General features: G+C 36.1%; 1 non-coding gene across 1 annotated transcript; it reads left to right on the top strand.

Moving 5' to 3' along the window:
• Positions 1–419: 419 nt before the first annotated feature.
• On the top strand, positions 420–526 carry LOC111878112 (small nucleolar RNA R71). The gene has a single exon (XR_002845623.1). It is a non-coding gene; the product is annotated as a small nucleolar RNA R71 (small nucleolar RNA).
• Positions 527–17,390: the final 16,864 nt, after the last annotated feature.

Raw genomic sequence — 17,390 nt, 5'->3', positions numbered from 1 at the left:
TTGCTTCTTAAATTCTTCATATGGAAGCCACTCTTTCTTTGGTTTCCTCCAGTATTCATCATACTTGTCCCCACTCGAGTAGCACACTTGAGCTTTCTATTCCCAAACTCATCTAAATTGCAGTCCTTGGTGAAGTGTGGACCACTACACCTCTCGCAACCAACTCTTATGGCATGAATTGAGTGGTCCATTTGTGTCAACCTCCGGTCCATATTACTTAGCATAGTCATCATGGTTGCTATTTCTTCAGTTTGGGCCCCTCCACCGCCTTTGACTCACGAGAGTGCTTCACGAATTCTTCAATTAGCACCTTAACCTCCCTTGGACTTTTCTTTGTTAAAGGTCCTTGAGAATCAAGGAGTTTTCTTGTCATAATGTTGACCCCATCATAGAAAATTGACATCTCTTGTTGCACATTTAGATCATGTTGAGGGCAATTTATGAGCAAGCCCTTGTACCGCTCCCATGCTTCGTATAATGACTCCCCCGGTTGTTGTTCAAAGTTGGCTATTGCCTTCTTGAGTTTTGCTATCTTGGATGGTGGGCAAAACTGGTCAAGAAATTGCTCACGCATTTGAGCCCAAGTGGTGATTGTACCCGGTGGAAGTGATTTTAACCACTCTTTAGCAGCTCCCTTAAAAGTAATGAGAAGCATTCTGAGCAAGACAGTGTTTCTATTGACATTTGGGACATTAAAGTAATCCGCAATGTCATTGACTTCATCTAGATGCTTAAAAGCATCCTCATGATATTTCCCATAAAATGGGATATCCTTCAATGCAGTCAAGATGTGCCCCTTCAGCTCGAATGTGCCAGTGGCAGGTATTGCAGGTTAGACTAAACCGGGACTGACACCTTCTCGGATCCGCTTCTTGTAAGCTCCCATGGACATCTCCTCAATGTCTGCCATCTCGTTCCTTGGCTCGTTCTCGGGTTCGCTCGTATGTTCTTCAAATTCAGGCTATGTATCGTATTCGGATTCGGTTTGGACGGGTATTTGATCCAAGTGTTCAAGCTTGCTCTTGTTCTTTGAGGATGAACTTGACTCCCCCACTTTCTTCCCCGATTTCTTTGAGAACACTGATTTGAACTCTTGCAGTGGCGTCTTCTTTGGCGTGTGATATTCCTTTGCGTTCTTGTTCTTATTCTTGTGTAGAGTAGACTCGGGATCTTCGAGTGGTGGCACCAAAGGTGTGTTAGAGCCTCTGTTCATGAACTCCTGTAAACTAAACAGAATATAAACGTAAAACTGGACTAAAATAGAAAAATAAACTAAGAACTAAAAGAAACTAGAATTCTCAGAAACCACGTCTGGGCACTTATCTGGCCACGTCGTGTTCTCTGAAATGAAAAAAAATTAAATCTTGCTGGAAAATTAACTTTTTGCGGGTTTTACCCCATAGAAAGGATCGATTAACCTAATGCAAATAAATTAATAAACTATGCCGTTCCCCGACAACGACGCCAAAAACTTGATGTGCACGAAAGTACCCACTAATTTTAATATTTATAACCTAACAAACTTAGACTAACTATGCACTTATAGGCAGTGTACCTAGTCAGATTACAGTATAGCTTAGGTAAGTTGGGTGTCGATTACAGGGAACGGTGTTATTAATTAATATATTCACTACTAAATTAATCTAATTATTAATAAGCTAAAAATGGTTTGTATCTAATTTTGCAAGTTTAGATGAACTTAATTCTTTAACAAAAACTCAATCAATAAACAAAATACATCTGTTAGGTCGAATCCACTTTCACTCAATGGTTATACATTAGTCAAGACTATTACCGTTGGTTACCAATTTAAGAAGTATTAGCAGTTTAGTTCTAAACCTACTAATTATTAATCAATTCATGTAATTCTAAGTATGGTCACACAATAGTTAACACATAATCAATTATTAAATAAGATTGGAGCTATGAAGATTGATTAATCAAAACACAATTACAGTCATAATATGCATTCTCTAACACAGCTTAATTCAATGATTCAATTACTTATCTAAGATTGGTTTGATCTTAGCTCTAATAAACTAGTGTTCACTTTGTTATTAGGTATTCATATTCATGCAGATTTGTGTTCACTAACTACACAGAACAAGAATTTAAAGCAATTAAATCATTAACTAAACATGCTAGGTGAAATCAATCAACACAAGCATATAACCAACAAATAAAGTCAAATCTAATGCATTCAAACCATGAGTTCCACCTTCACTAGCTAACAGAAGCAGCTAGATTTAGCTGGACATATTAACAGCTAAACAAACAAATTCTATAATCCAAAACATATTAAAGTGTACCAAACTATGAACCAATTTATGAACTCTTTCTTCCTTGGTGTTAGAACCTGCTTCCAGATCTTTTTCTCCTCTTAAATTCGTCTCTAGGAACCCCTCTAAGCTAGCCAAAGTCCCCCCCCCCCCAATCGTAGGGTTCAAGAGTATATATGTATTGTGAAAAATCTCGTACCATGTCGTGGTTATCTCTACCACGTCGTGGTTTTTTAAGTAATTCGTACCGGGCAAGGACTCCTTCTTTACGTAATCTTGTCTTCTAGAATACTCATGCCACGTCGTGGTTTACTCTGCCACGTCGTGGTTTTAGCGAATTCAGTGGCTTTCTTTATCTTTTGCACTCCAAGCCTCCAATGTTCCATGAATTGTCAAATCTGGTCCCTTTCTTCGAAAATACTTCTAATTGACTTCAAATAACAATTTAAAGACATAAGTACCATTATTCTAAACATATATATTACCAACTTATTAATAAAAATGTCAACAAATATTGCCTAAAAATAGGTATAAATATGGCAATATCAGAGGTCACAAATACACTATAACGTATGTTGGCTCAACTAAACATTTGAGCTCTCATCGGATCACCCCATGCAACATTAGCAACGTAAGTTCAAATTATTACTAGATCTAATTATTAGATTATTATTGCAAACCTATGAAAAATTTTAAATTTACCTATTTCTAGCAATTTACTTTTTCGACCCCTTACCTCACACTTATTACATACAATGCCCTCATTGTATGCATAAAATAATTAAAAACAATAAAAGGGAGAAAAAGGAACAGACTCCCCTGGGATAGAAGTGGTAGGATCGAACTTCAATTGTGTGGATAAAATGTGCTTCTTGAATTTGGACTCCCTCTAGATAGGAACTTGGATCTTGGTCTCATGAAATGTATAACGCGCCAATAAAATGCGTGCAATAAAATATGGAATCGAAACTTCAATTTTCAATAAACAGGATGCAAATCTCCAAGGCATGAAGAACAATGCAGAAAAGCATATGCCACATCATATAGGAGAGGAAACGAGCCATAAAAATCTTCATAATGATCCCAAGAAGAAACGTGGTGAACCGAAAACTAAAATGCGTCAATGGATTTTAATTTTGTGAAAAATAACTAATCATGTCGTGAAAATAAGGAACACGTCGTGATGTCGCCAAAATGAGTATTTTTAAATTCCATTGAGTTTTGATTCACGGCGTGTAAAGGTGTACCACGTAGTGAAACCTGGGCAGTCAGGAAATAAAGTCTTCTGCTTCTTTTTTCAACTTGGACTCGTTACCAACCTCTTAATGAATTAAGACGCTTCTAATTGCAACAACTTAGGACTCTTCGATAACTCTTCCCTCTCAAATGATGCACCCCACACTTATTTCCTATTGTGGGTCTCGACTCGTGACTCTAAACTCTAAATGACCCTTTGCTAACCGTAAAGCTCATAATTAGACCTTCCTTCCCGAGACTCCTTAGCAATTCTGAAAACATATCAACCAAAGGAAAAATAAAAGTAACATTATAGTTTAACAAGAGTTCAACAAACTAAAAAAGTTCAAACCAAAATAAAACTAAACAAAAACCCAATCAAACTAAAATAAAGAGATCAATCATCATCTTCATGTCCTTGAGTTCCACTTGGTCCTTCTCCATCTCCCCTCAGTTGTTGATAAGAGCTCCATGTCAGGAAAACGGGGTAGTGACTCCCCAAATATGGTGGTTGCTCAATTTGGAAATGTCGTACCATATTCTCCATTGTACCCCCGATCCGATTAGTGCTCAAGGATAATTGATCAAAATATCCAGACATGTCTCCTCCAAAATGAGCCCCTCCCAATGGTGCATTTTGTTCATGTTTATAAATTTTTAAATTTTCCTAATCTAGAAATTTTTAATTTTCCAATTAAAATTCCTTTTACGACCCCCTACACATGAAGAACAATGCAGAAAAGCATATGCCACATCATATAGGAGAGGAAACGAGCCATAAAAATCTTCATAATGATCCCAAGAAGAAACGTGGTGAACCGAAAACTAAAATGTGTCAATGGATTTTAATTTTGTGAAAAATAACTAATCATGACGTGAAAATAAGGAACACGTCGTGATGTCGCCAAAATGAGTATTTTTAAATTCCATTGAGTTTTGATTCACGACGTGTAAAGGTGTACCACGTAGTGAAACCTGGGCAGTCAAGAAATAAAGTCTTCTGCTTCTTTTTTCAACTTGGACTCGTTACCAACCTCTTAATGAATTAAGACGCTTCTAATTGCAACAACTTAGGACTCTTCGATAACTCTTCCCTCTCTAACGATGCACCCCACACTTATTTCCTATTGTGGGTCTCGACTCGTGACTCTAAACTCTAAATGACCCTTTGCTAACCGTAAAGCTCATAATTAGACCTTCCTTCCCGAGACTCCTTAGCAATTCTGAAAACATATCAACCAAAGGAAAAATAAAAGTAACATTATAGTTTAACAAGAGTTCAACAAACTAAAAAAGTTCAAACCAAAATAAAACTAAACAAAAACCCAATCAAACTAAAATAAAGAGATCAATCATCATCTTCATGTCCTTGAGTTCCACTTGGTCCTTCTCCATCTCCCCTCAGTTGTTGATAAGAGCTCCATGTCAGGAAAACGGGGTAGTGACTCCCCAAATATGGTGGTTGCTCAATTTGGAAATGTCGTACCATATTCTCCATTGTACCCCCGATCCGATTAGTGCTCAAGGATAATTGATCAAAATATCCAGACATGTCTCCTCCAAAATGAGCCCCTCCCAATGGTGCATTTTGTTCATGTTTATAAATTTTTAAATTTTCCTAATCTAGAAATTTTTAATTTTCCAATTAAAATTCCTTTTACGACCCCCTACACATGAAGAACAATGCAGAAAAGCATATGCCACATCATATAGGAGAGGAAACGAGCCATAAAAATCTTCATAATGATCCCAAGAAGAAACGTGGTGAACCGAAAACTAAAATGTGTCAATGGATTTTAATTTTGTGAAAAATAACTAATCATGACGTGAAAATAAGGAACACGTCGTGATGTCGCCAAAATGAGTATTTTTAAATTCCATTGAGTTTTGATTCACGACGTGTAAAGGTGTACCACGTAGTGAAACCTGGGCAGTCAGGAAATAAAGTCTTCTGCTTCTTTTTTCAACTTGGACTCGTTACCAACCTCTTAATGAATTAAGACGCTTCTAATTGCAACAACTTAGGACTCTTCGATAAATCTTCCCTCTCTAACGATGCACCCCACACTTATTTCCTATTGTGGGTCTCGACTCGTGACTCTAAACTCTAAATGACCCTTTGCTAACCGTAAAGCTCATAATTAGACCTTCCTTCCCGAGACTCCTTAGCAATTCTGAAAACATATCAACCAAAGGAAAAATAAAAGTAACATTATAGTTTAACAAGAGTTCAACAAACTAAAAAAGTTCAAACCAAAATAAAACTAAACAAAAACCCAATCAAACTAAAATAAAGAGATCAATCATCATCTTCATGTCCTTGAGTTCCACTTGGTCCTTCTCCATCTCCCCTCAGTTGTTGATAAGAGCTCCATGTCAGGAAAACGGGGTAGTGACTCCCCAAATATGGTGGTTGCTCAATTTGGAAATGTCGTACCATATTCTCCATTGTACCCCCGATCCGATTAGTGCTCAAGGATAATTGATCAAAATATCCAGACATGTCTCCTCCAAAATGAGCCCCTCCCAATGGTGCATTTTGTTCATGTTTATAAATTTTTAAATTTTCCTAATCTAGAAATTTTTAATTTTCCAATTAAAATTCCTTTTACGACCCCCTACACATGAAGAACAATGCAGAAAAGCATATGCCACATCATATAGGAGAGGAAACGAGCCATAAAAATCTTCATAATGATCCCAAGAAGAAACGTGGTGAACCGAAAACTAAAATGTGTCAATGGATTTTAATTTTGTGAAAAATAACTAATCATGACGTGAAAATAAGGAACACGTCGTGATGTCGCCAAAATGAGTATTTTTAAATTCCATTGAGTTTTGATTCACGACGTGTAAAGGTGTACCACGTAGTGAAACCTGGGCAGTCAGGAAATAAAGTCTTCTGCTTCTTTTTTCAACTTGGACTCGTTACCAACCTCTTAATGAATTAAGACGCTTCTAATTGCAACAACTTAGGACTCTTCGATAACTCTTCCCTCTCTAACGATGCACCCCACACTTATTTCCTATTGTGGGTCTCGACTCGTGACTCTAAACTCTAAATGACCCTTTGCTAACCGTAAAGCTCATAATTAGACCTTCCTTCCCGAGACTCCTTAGCAATTCTGAAAACATATCAACCAAAGGAAAAATAAAAGTAACATTATAGTTTAACAAGAGTTCAACAAACTAAAAAAGTTCAAACCAAAATAAAACTAAACAAAAACCCAATCAAACTAAAATAAAGAGATCAATCATCATCTTCATGTCCTTGAGTTCCACTTGGTCCTTCTCCATCTCCCCTCAGTTGTTGATAAGAGCTCCATGTCAGGAAAACGGGGTAGTGACTCCCCAAATATGGTGGTTGCTCAATTTGGAAATGTCGTACCATATTCTCCATTGTACCCCCGATCCGATTAGTGCTCAAGGATAATTGATCAAAATATCCAGACATGTCTCCTCCAAAATGAGCCCCTCCCAATGGTGCATTTTGTTCATGTTTATAAATTTTTAAATTTTCCTAATCTAGAAATTTTTAATTTTCCAATTAAAATTCCTTTTACGACCCCCTACACATGAAGAACAATGCAGAAAAGCATATGCCACATCATATAGGAGAGGAAACGAGCCATAAAAATCTTCATAATGATCCCAAGAAGAAACGTGGTGAACCGAAAACTAAAATGTGTCAATGGATTTTAATTTTGTGAAAAATAACTAATCATGACGTGAAAATAAGGAACACGTCGTGATGTCGCCAAAATGAGTATTTTTAAATTCCATTGAGTTTTGATTCACGACGTGTAAAGGTGTACCACGTAGTGAAACCTGGGCAGTCAGGAAATAAAGTCTTCTGCTTCTTTTTTCAACTTGGACTCGTTACCAACCTCTTAATGAATTAAGACGCTTCTAATTGCAACAACTTAGGACTCTTCGATAACTCTTCCCTCTCTAACGATGCACCCCACACTTATTTCCTATTGTGGGTCTCGACTCGTGACTCTAAACTCTAAATGACCCTTTGCTAACCGTAAAGCTCATAATTAGACCTTCCTTCCCGAGACTCCTTAGCAATTCTGAAAACATATCAACCAAAGGAAAAATAAAAGTAACATTATAGTTTAACAAGAGTTCAACAAACTAAAAAAGTTCAAACCAAAATAAAACTAAACAAAAACCCAATCAAACTAAAATAAAGAGATCAATCATCATCTTCATGTCCTTGAGTTCCACTTGGTCCTTCTCCATCTCCCCTCAGTTGTTGATAAGAGCTCCATGTCAGGAAAACGGGGTAGTGACTCCCCAAATATGGTGGTTGCTCAATTTGGAAATGTCGTACCATATTCTCCATTGTACCCCCGATCCGATTAGTGCTCAAGGATAATTGATCAAAATATCCAGACATGTCTCCTCCAAAATGAGCCCCTCCCAATGGTGCATTTTGTTCATGTTTATAAATTTTTAAATTTTCCTAATCTAGAAATTTTTAATTTTCCAATTAAAATTCCTTTTACGACCCCCTACACATGAAGAACAATGCAGAAAAGCATATGCCACATCATATAGGAGAGGAAACGAGCCATAAAAATCTTCATAATGATCCCAAGAAGAAACGTGGTGAACCGAAAACTAAAATGTGTCAATGGATTTTAATTTTGTGAAAAATAACTAATCATGACGTGAAAATAAGGAACACGTCGTGATGTCGCCAAAATGAGTATTTTTAAATTCCATTGAGTTTTGATTCACGACGTGTAAAGGTGTACCACGTAGTGAAACCTGGGCAGTCAGGAAATAAAGTCTTCTGCTTCTTTTTTCAACTTGGACTCGTTACCAACCTCTTAATGAATTAAGACGCTTCTAATTGCAACAACTTAGGACTCTTCGATAACTCTTCCCTCTCTAACGATGCACCCCACACTTATTTCCTATTGTGGGTCTCGACTCGTGACTCTAAACTCTAAATGACCCTTTGCTAACCGTAAAGCTCATAATTAGACCTTCCTTCCCGAGACTCCTTAGCAATTCTGAAAACATATCAACCAAAGGAAAAATAAAAGTAACATTATAGTTTAACAAGAGTTCAACAAACTAAAAAAGTTCAAACCAAAATAAAACTAAACAAAAACCCAATCAAACTAAAATAAAGAGATCAATCATCATCTTCATGTCCTTGAGTTCCACTTGGTCCTTCTCCATCTCCCCTCAGTTGTTGATAAGAGCTCCATGTCAGGCAAACGGGGTAGTGACTCCCCAAATATGGTGGTTGCTCAATTTGGAAATGTCGTACCATATTCTCCATTGTACCCCCGATCCAATTAGTGCTCAAGGATAATTGATCAAAATATCCAGACATGTCTCCTCCAAAATGAGCCCCTCCCAATAGTGCATTTTGTTGCACCAGTTGTCCTCTCTGTACTCGACCTCTAACATTCCTCCGCCGAGGCCTTGGTTGTGGTTCGGGTTGGTCGGCTGGTTGCTCATCATCCTCCGAGGGTATCACATAGCCTCCCCCAACATTCACCACCACTCGCATAACTCCCAAAAACTGAACTGTCAAATCATTATCCGGAAAGCAAGTAAGATTCCGAATAAAATTAGGAGTCAAAATATTGTATGACCGGGCAAGGCGGGTTACTAAATGTCCACCTGTAATCAGACTCCCGGGCCTAGAATTGGCCGCTTTTTTCCCCAAACATCGAGCAAGCATGTAGGGAAGGTCGCAATAAACCCCAGGAGTAATAATACTCCACAAAAAGAACAAATTATGAATGGACACCTTATTACCATGGTGCTTGTGGTTGATCGGAAAGGTGACAAGGCGATGAATAAAACGATACACGGGATTCCGAATCTGTGATTCACTAGAATCACGAGGATTATACTCATGATTGGAGATAGTCTGCTAAAACTGAACGTCCAAAATATCGGGAGTAAAATCCCGAACACACCCAAGTAAAAAGGGCACAAAGAATGGAGATTGAGTCTCCACTTCCGTATATTGCCCCATGTGCCAAGCAAACTCTCAAAGACTACTTTCTCGATATACCCCACCTAACCGGAAAACAAGTGCCCAGTTATAATCAAAGTCCACAGTCCGTTCTTCAAAGCTTACGGTAGAGAAAAACTCCACCAATAATTCCCGATAAACGGGTTCTTGAATTAAAACAAATTCCTCCACCCATGACATGTAAAAGAAAAATCAACCCCCTCATACACCTAATTGAAAACAAATTCCTCCATCCATGACATGTAAAAGAAAAATCAACCCCCTCATACACCTGTTGGATTAATGTCTAAGTCCATAACTATATTTGGTAAGACTTGACCCGACCCGGCATGGTCCATTTGGGTTGCATACCATCATGCACTTGAATGAGAGAAATAAGACACTTATGGTTATTAATATATTATAAGTTCTAGTATATTAATAATAAGAATAATAAGATTATTTAATTAGTATTGATCAAGAATTAATCTAGGATTAATTAAGTGATCAAAAGAAGACTAATTAAATATATGGGTTGATTGTGTAAATCATCCATACTTGTATAGTGGGCTAATGCTCCATGGATAATCAAGTTGGGCTAAAACCCATAGGATGGTCCATGGATGCTCCATGGTGTATTTGTACCCATGGATCCAAGGAAATGGAAAGCCATGACAATTAAGAGTTTACCCTAATTGTGTAACTATATAAGCATCTTATTATTGAGGAAAAATCGGCCACTAGTGTGTGTGAAGAAAGGGCTAGCCGATTTTGAAGAGTGTAGAATTCTCTCAAGTTATTCTAAGTGTTTTGATGATTGTGATTCCATTTGAGGTGTCACACTTGGGGCACTAGGCACTCAAGCTTCATGAAGACATTCTACACCAAAGAGGTATGTATTCTATCTTGCTATAGTTATTGTTTTGTATGCTAGATTAGGATAATACCTTGGAAGTTCTTATTTGCATGTATAATAGAGAAAACATAGATCCAAGGTATTTAGGGTTGCATGTACACTTAGGAAGTGTTAGAATGCTCAAAACCCTACAGTGGTATCAGAGCCACGGGTTGTTTTCTGTTATATTGATGCAAATATTTTATTTTCAAAGTTGAAAAAAAAAACATGAAGTTTGTCAAATTTTAAGATAATTACTTGTTCTTGTGAAAAACTAATTATTTGTAAAATTTGAATAATTTGCTTTATGAGTTGAATTAGGTCAAATTTAATAAAAGATAAAATAATATGATTATTTTATTAGTTTTAAAAGTTTGATCTAAAGAGTTTTATTTTTTGAAACCTCCATAAGTTATGGATATGAAAAGGTTTTTAAAAAAATTGATTCAAAGTTTTATGGAGTTACAAAAAATTTGGTGTTAATGTTTTAAAGGATTCCATAACTTAAGAATAAGTTATGGATCACCAAAAGTTTTTTTGTGTTACCTTATTTTATGAGTGAATTTAGATTAATGAATAAAATTATGTGATAGTTGGTTTTAATCCAAATTAATCTAAAAAGAAGTTCATAAAATGTGTTTATGTAACTTATAAGTCACATTTATGAATCTTAAAACTCATAAAAGTTGGCAAAGGTTACAAAAATGAAGAGTCTAGTTCTAATTAAATGGTTTTATGACTCCATAACTTGTCCTCAAGTTATGGAGGACCAAGAGTCTCTTCATTTAATAAAATAAAATAAAATAAAAAAAAGTGTAACCTTAATTAATTCCATAAGTTATAAAATAAAGAAAAGTTAATTCTTTTATTAGTTTAAAGTCTTCAATAACTTGTCCTCAAGTTATGGAACTTGAAGAGTTTTTGGATTAAAACTACTTTAAACACATAAGTTATGGAATTAATTAGTTTTGAATAGTTTCAAAACTTGCCCTCAAGTTTTGGAATTTGTAAAGTTTTCACTTATGAATACTTTAATTCCAAGTTAGCCCTTAGAATTTTAAAAGTTAAAATTCAACCCTTATACTTTATAATATTATAAGTTAATAATATATATATGTATAAGAGTAAAGTCAGTCTTACCGCTAGTACGCCTCATTCACGAAGCCGGTCTATAAGGTGGGTATAAGGTTGTTGCCTATAAAATGGCAACTTAATGGGTGTCCACTCTCACCCACCGCTTACTTGACTGGTGGAGGGTCGTTAGCCGAACGGGTTTGATAGGACTTGAATTCTCCCTTCATTAAAAGTATTAATGAAAAAATACTAAGTAACTAAACTCTTAATAATACCCAATCTTAGTTACTTAGGAAAAATGTGAATAAGGTGCTAATCCATGAAATTACACTTTACACTTTGTCTAAGTCGTTAGTGGAGCGTGTGTGGTTAACCGGCACACTAACTTGGACTTAACAAGGTAGGTAAAGGGTGACTTAATATTTATCATAGTATCGATGGAGCGTGTGTGGTTAACCGGCACATCGATTGAGGGGTAATTTATTAAGGGTACCAAGTGATTTGCATGGTTACTTCACACCTTGTTTTGTGATCCTCGGCATCCCAGTCACAAAACCTGAAGGGCACACTCGAGATTGAAACATGCCTTTGAAAAGTTCAATGAATCTCAAAGATCTAGGAGTTTCAAAACCAATTAAAACCTAATAATACATTTCGTTTATCTTGGTGGAAATTGGTGAATCGTCATTCACCTACCTTCAAATATTTTATAGCTTGGATTACGGCATACCTCTTCTAAGTTATAAAATAGTTTGTTGGGTCCTAGCCTTAATATTTCATATTGGGTGTCATATTAAGGACTTTAAATCAATTATCTTGAATATCTCCCAAAAGATGTCTGTAATAGACACCTATGATCTTCCCAAATCTCTTGAAACAAGGTTTCCTAATGAAGATGATGTCCCATGGATATCATACTTATTTCTCCTCCTCCAATTATTCTCCCCAACCCACAAGTTCTTGAAAAAAGTTTAAGGTCACTCAAGCCCTATTAGCAAGGCAAGGTCTAGGTGTGGACACATCTTGGAGATGTAGTCACATATTGACAAGCCGGGAGAGTTGGGTGTCAAAGTCTTGAGAAAGTTGGTGGTTCAATCACTTTCTAAGTCACATAGTGAGTTCCTTTGGGACACCTATGAAATAGACTATGACAAGACACTTAATGATCTTATCTATTTGTTAAGATCAACTTCCTAAAACTTTATGGACATTGACAATGATGACATTGGATATCCAGTAAAGCATTCTCTTCCCAATGGAAAGGGATCGGCTATAGTCAACTCGGTTGACCAAATGGTAAAGAGAAAAGCTAAGTCTGTGATAGTCCTGTGTACCATTATCAAAGGGTCCATATGTTTGTATTGCCAAAGAAAGGGCATTGGTTGCGAAGCTGCCAAATTTACCTAAGGATGTTAAAGTCAATAAGTTTGACTCTACTTCAGGTAAAATCCACTATCTAACTCTGTTAAGTTTCTATTATGAGATTCTTGATACATGATGTGACCGGGTCGCATGGTGATGCTTTAAGAATCAAAGGAAAGTGAAGAAACTTAAAGGAAGAATATGCTGAATCTGATCGCATAGATGGATTTCTATCGCATAGTTTGAAAAATCGGATTCTTGAGCTACTTCTTAGGAGTTATGAGATATTGCTTAGGAATAGATAACAACAAGTTTTCATATGGATTGTAAGGATAGTTTTTCCGCAAAGTTTTAAAATAAAAGGAAATTTTTGATTTTATTTATTTTAAAATATCCTTACAATGGCATCTGTGGAAATTTTTGTTGCTTATAAGATTCCATTAGTAGCAAGAGTGGAAGTATGAAATTGATTCTTTCATTTGTGGTAATGTCTAAATTTACCAAATAAGGAAAGATTCTCATCACCCAAGTTTCAATTGGACCGGAACTTGGAATCATGCAAGTTGTATAGCATGATGAATGAGAACTTTCAAGTTTTGGAAAATTAAGACTAATTACTTGTTCACATGGATGTGTGAGTCAAGTGAAGGACTAAAGGATCGAGTACACATTCTTGTGCACTGATTAAGTCCACCACTAAAGATCGATAAGAAGAATCAAATAAGGCAGAAGGATAAAAGTTTCTCAAATCTGAAAAGATGGGAGAGTACTTTAGTATCAGTTTTGTGATCATCTTAATGATTAAGAAACCATATCAAAATTAGTTCTCTAAGGAAATCTTAGTGCATTCTTATGACTAAGAAGAGGAACTTGAATTGTTGAAATGGTTAAATCAAGAAGATGAGTCATACTTCGTTCCAATACAAGTCTTAGAGTCATACTCCAAGATTGTAACTTGAGTGACATGTCTGAAAGAAGGTTTAAAACACTTGTCAAATGTAAGAGTAAAAGTTTTGTACTCTTGTACATTTGAAATTGGTAAGTTGTGATGTTTTGGATAAAACAGAGACCAACTAAGGCCAATTGTGTGAAGTGTTTTTCTTGTTTAGAATCCTCACTATCTCTTGGATATTTGACAAGGGAGTCTTATATGTCAAGAGGACAGTGGGAGTCTTAAAGGTCTTGAAAGTCTCAAGAACTAATCAAGAATGGAACCTGAAGTTCTTCACTAGCACACGACTTGAGGTTTATAACCTATCGTGTTGACATATTCTGTGCCCATTCCAGTTAAAGTTGCCTTTGCATATGAGTTCTTAGAGTTCTCAGTTTGTTGCATAACAACTTGGAAGCAATGGCAGGCCCTTGAGCTGCCAGGTGGCAAGAAATTAAGATTGAGTTCAATCCATATGGTTTTGGATTTGTCATTATCTGTATCTTGTGATTATGATTTTGACCATTCACATGGATAAGAACACATACACCAGTAAATCTAAGTGTCATAAGGTTTCTCTCCGATTCATGAAAATGATGGTGAGGAAACACTTTCACTAAGTAGATTTTAGCTAGATAGCAATTGTGATATTTGCATTCTCAATGTCGTTAGTGGAGCGCGTGTGGTTAACCGGCACACTAACCTGGACTTGTGAGAAGTGGCAAAAAGGTCTAACCATTATGATTACGGCATACCTCTTCATAATTGTTTAGACACACAAGTGTGCTATCTAAGGGAAGGTGTATGTTTTTGATAAAGTTTTATCAAAACAATCTAGCATCAGAAATCTGAACTTTGGTAAGAAAGTCAATGAAGTATTGATTTCTAGAAGTCCAGCTGATTTCTGAGTACATGTCAAAGCTAGTGGGAGCATAAGTGTTATGCTAATAATCATCATGTTAGTGGGAGCATGATAATTATGTTAAGTATTGCAAGCTAGCAATGTTAATTATAGAAAACAAAAATTTCAATTGGGAAAAAGTTGTTTTGCTATAATTAAGGGAGAGGAAATTATACTTCATATCAAATCTATAAGGTTTAGATCTGAGGTTTTAATCATTTAGTCAAGGATATATATGAATTTCATGTTGGAATGGCTCAACATAAGGAAATTCTGTATATGGGTCCATTATTTGCGTTCTAAAATTCGATTATGATTACGGCATCCCTTTTCATAATCTGAATTATGAGAACTTGGCAAATTGAAATGGAAATATTATAGCAAAAGACTGGTTTAGTCTTTATGTAAGACATCATGAATCGTGTCCCATATGCTTCGGATATAGGATCGATTACATGTGCTATAATCATCCGTTCTAAAATTTTCCAAATGCCTGGGGCATTAAGAAGGGAAAAGGTTTAGAACTGGATATGACTAAAAGGATTAAACAATTGTCGAGGACAATCTAAGGTTTACCAAAGATTGGTTGCTCAAGGACAGTTGGAAGTATAGTGATAATTCTGGAAGGACCATATTGACATAATCTGTAAGGAGGCAACTCTTGTTCAGAAGTGATAGTCAAAATGGAATCTGGAAATGTTTCAAAGTTAGAATTTTCACTCTGTGTAAGATTAAGGAAACTTAATGCAAGAAGGATGGTTCCAAGGAGTTGATCTCCTTTGGAATGATCTGTAATGTTTGTTGTCAAGTCTTTATGACTTTGTGCATAATCATTACAAGAGGATCAATGCATATAAGTTTAGAATCTGACAGATTCCAGTAAATGGCATGAATTTGGAATTCTTGCATTTGCAGTAAGGATTTGGGAGTGTGAAAAGAGAATCATTGAAGTTATGTTCAATGGATCTAGTTCACAAAGTAAAGATCATAGACAAACATAGTATGCATACTTAGTGTGTGGCATGACTAGTGTTTAGAAAACATAGTGTACATGCTTGGAGCATGGGACAACTATTGTTTTAAATTCAAGATTAAAGTTGATAGCTGAAACAGTATACAATGAATAATGTGTAATCATATGGTGATAAATAAAAGGTGTTTATTTATGTTCAAAGAGTTGATACCATATTGGATTCAATTATTATTGTGTTTCACTTTGCATGTTTTGACTTCCCGAATAAACTGGGTTTTTCTTTCGGAATGACTAAGTTATTCAAACTATCCACAGTCGGTCATATGTTGGAAGTAGATATGAATTAAGACTGTCATGATGGGTTGTAGAGGTCTAAGGTGTTGGACAAGGCTACAACAATCATGAGTGCTCATAAGTTCTGAGTATTGGATTCAACCCGCGCTCATTGGAATCACTTCATGGATTTTATCACGAGTGATCATGAGACGATAATATCTTATATTCTTCAAACCTAGAGATATGAGTTGTTACTATGAGTTGATAGTACATTGATAGCACGAAAATGCATTTGGTAACTCGGTGCTATAAAACTTGCCTTTGTGTATGATTCAACAAGTAGTAGAACAAGCCATATGAGTCGAAGTTTATCCGTTCCTTTTACCTTCGGGATAAAAGCGATATCTGTGGGCCCCTCGATGATTTGATGATGACAAATGGAAGTGCTCGGCCGGGCCAGGACTGATTTGATTTGTTCAATTAGTCAGTTGTCATAAATCGGAAATCGGGAAACAACAAATGGACAGAGAGAATGATTATAATCCATGTCTCAGTCCATATGATATCTAGAATGGAGGAATATATGATCCCTTATCTAATGGACAAGTCACTGACAAAGGTCAGAGTTCATCTACAAGGTCAGAGTTCGACAGAAGCTTTTGAGAGCTACGATTGCCGGTTGGTTCCTGAAGTCATACGCAATAATAGTTTTAGACTTATCCAAGTGGGAGACTGTTGGATTAATGTCTAAGTCCATAACTATATTTGGTAAGACTTGACCCGACCCGGCATGGTCCATTTGGGTTGCATACCATCATTCACTTGAATGAGAGAAATAAGACACTTATGGTTATTAATATATTATAAGTTCTAGTATATTAATAATAAGAATAATAAGATTATTTAATTAGTATTGATCAAGAATTAATCTAGGATTAATTAAGTGATCAAAAGAAGACTAATTAAATATATGGGTTGATTGTGTAAATCATCCATACTTGTATAGTGGGCTAATGCTCCATGGATAATCAAGTTGGGCTAAAACCCATAGGATGGTCCATGGATGCTCCATGGTGTATTTGTACCCATGGATCCAAGGAAATGGAAAGCCATGACAATTAAGAGTTTACCCTAATTGTGTAACTATATAAGCATCTTATTATTGAGGAAAAATCGGCCACTAGTGTGTGTGAAGAAAGGGCTAGCCGATTTTGAAGAGTGTAGAATTCTCTCAAGTTATTCTAAGTGTTTTGATGATTGTGATTCCATTTGAGGTGTCACACTTGGGGCACTAGGCACTCAAGCTTCATGAAGACATTCTACACCAAAGAGGTATGTATTCTATCTTGCTATAGTTATTGTTTTGTATGCTAGATTAGGATAATACCTTGGAAGTTCTTATTTGCATGTATAATAGAGAAAACATAGATCCAAGGTATTTAGGGTTGCATGTACACTTAGGAAGTGTTAGAAT

Source organism: Lactuca sativa, chromosome 5 (genome assembly GCF_002870075.4).
Source record: "Lactuca sativa cultivar Salinas chromosome 5, Lsat_Salinas_v11, whole genome shotgun sequence".
Lineage (NCBI taxonomy): Eukaryota > Viridiplantae > Streptophyta > Magnoliopsida > Asterales > Asteraceae > Lactuca > Lactuca sativa.
The sequence above is the reverse complement of the archived record's forward strand: the minus strand, read 5'-3'. Positions and strand labels throughout refer to the sequence as shown.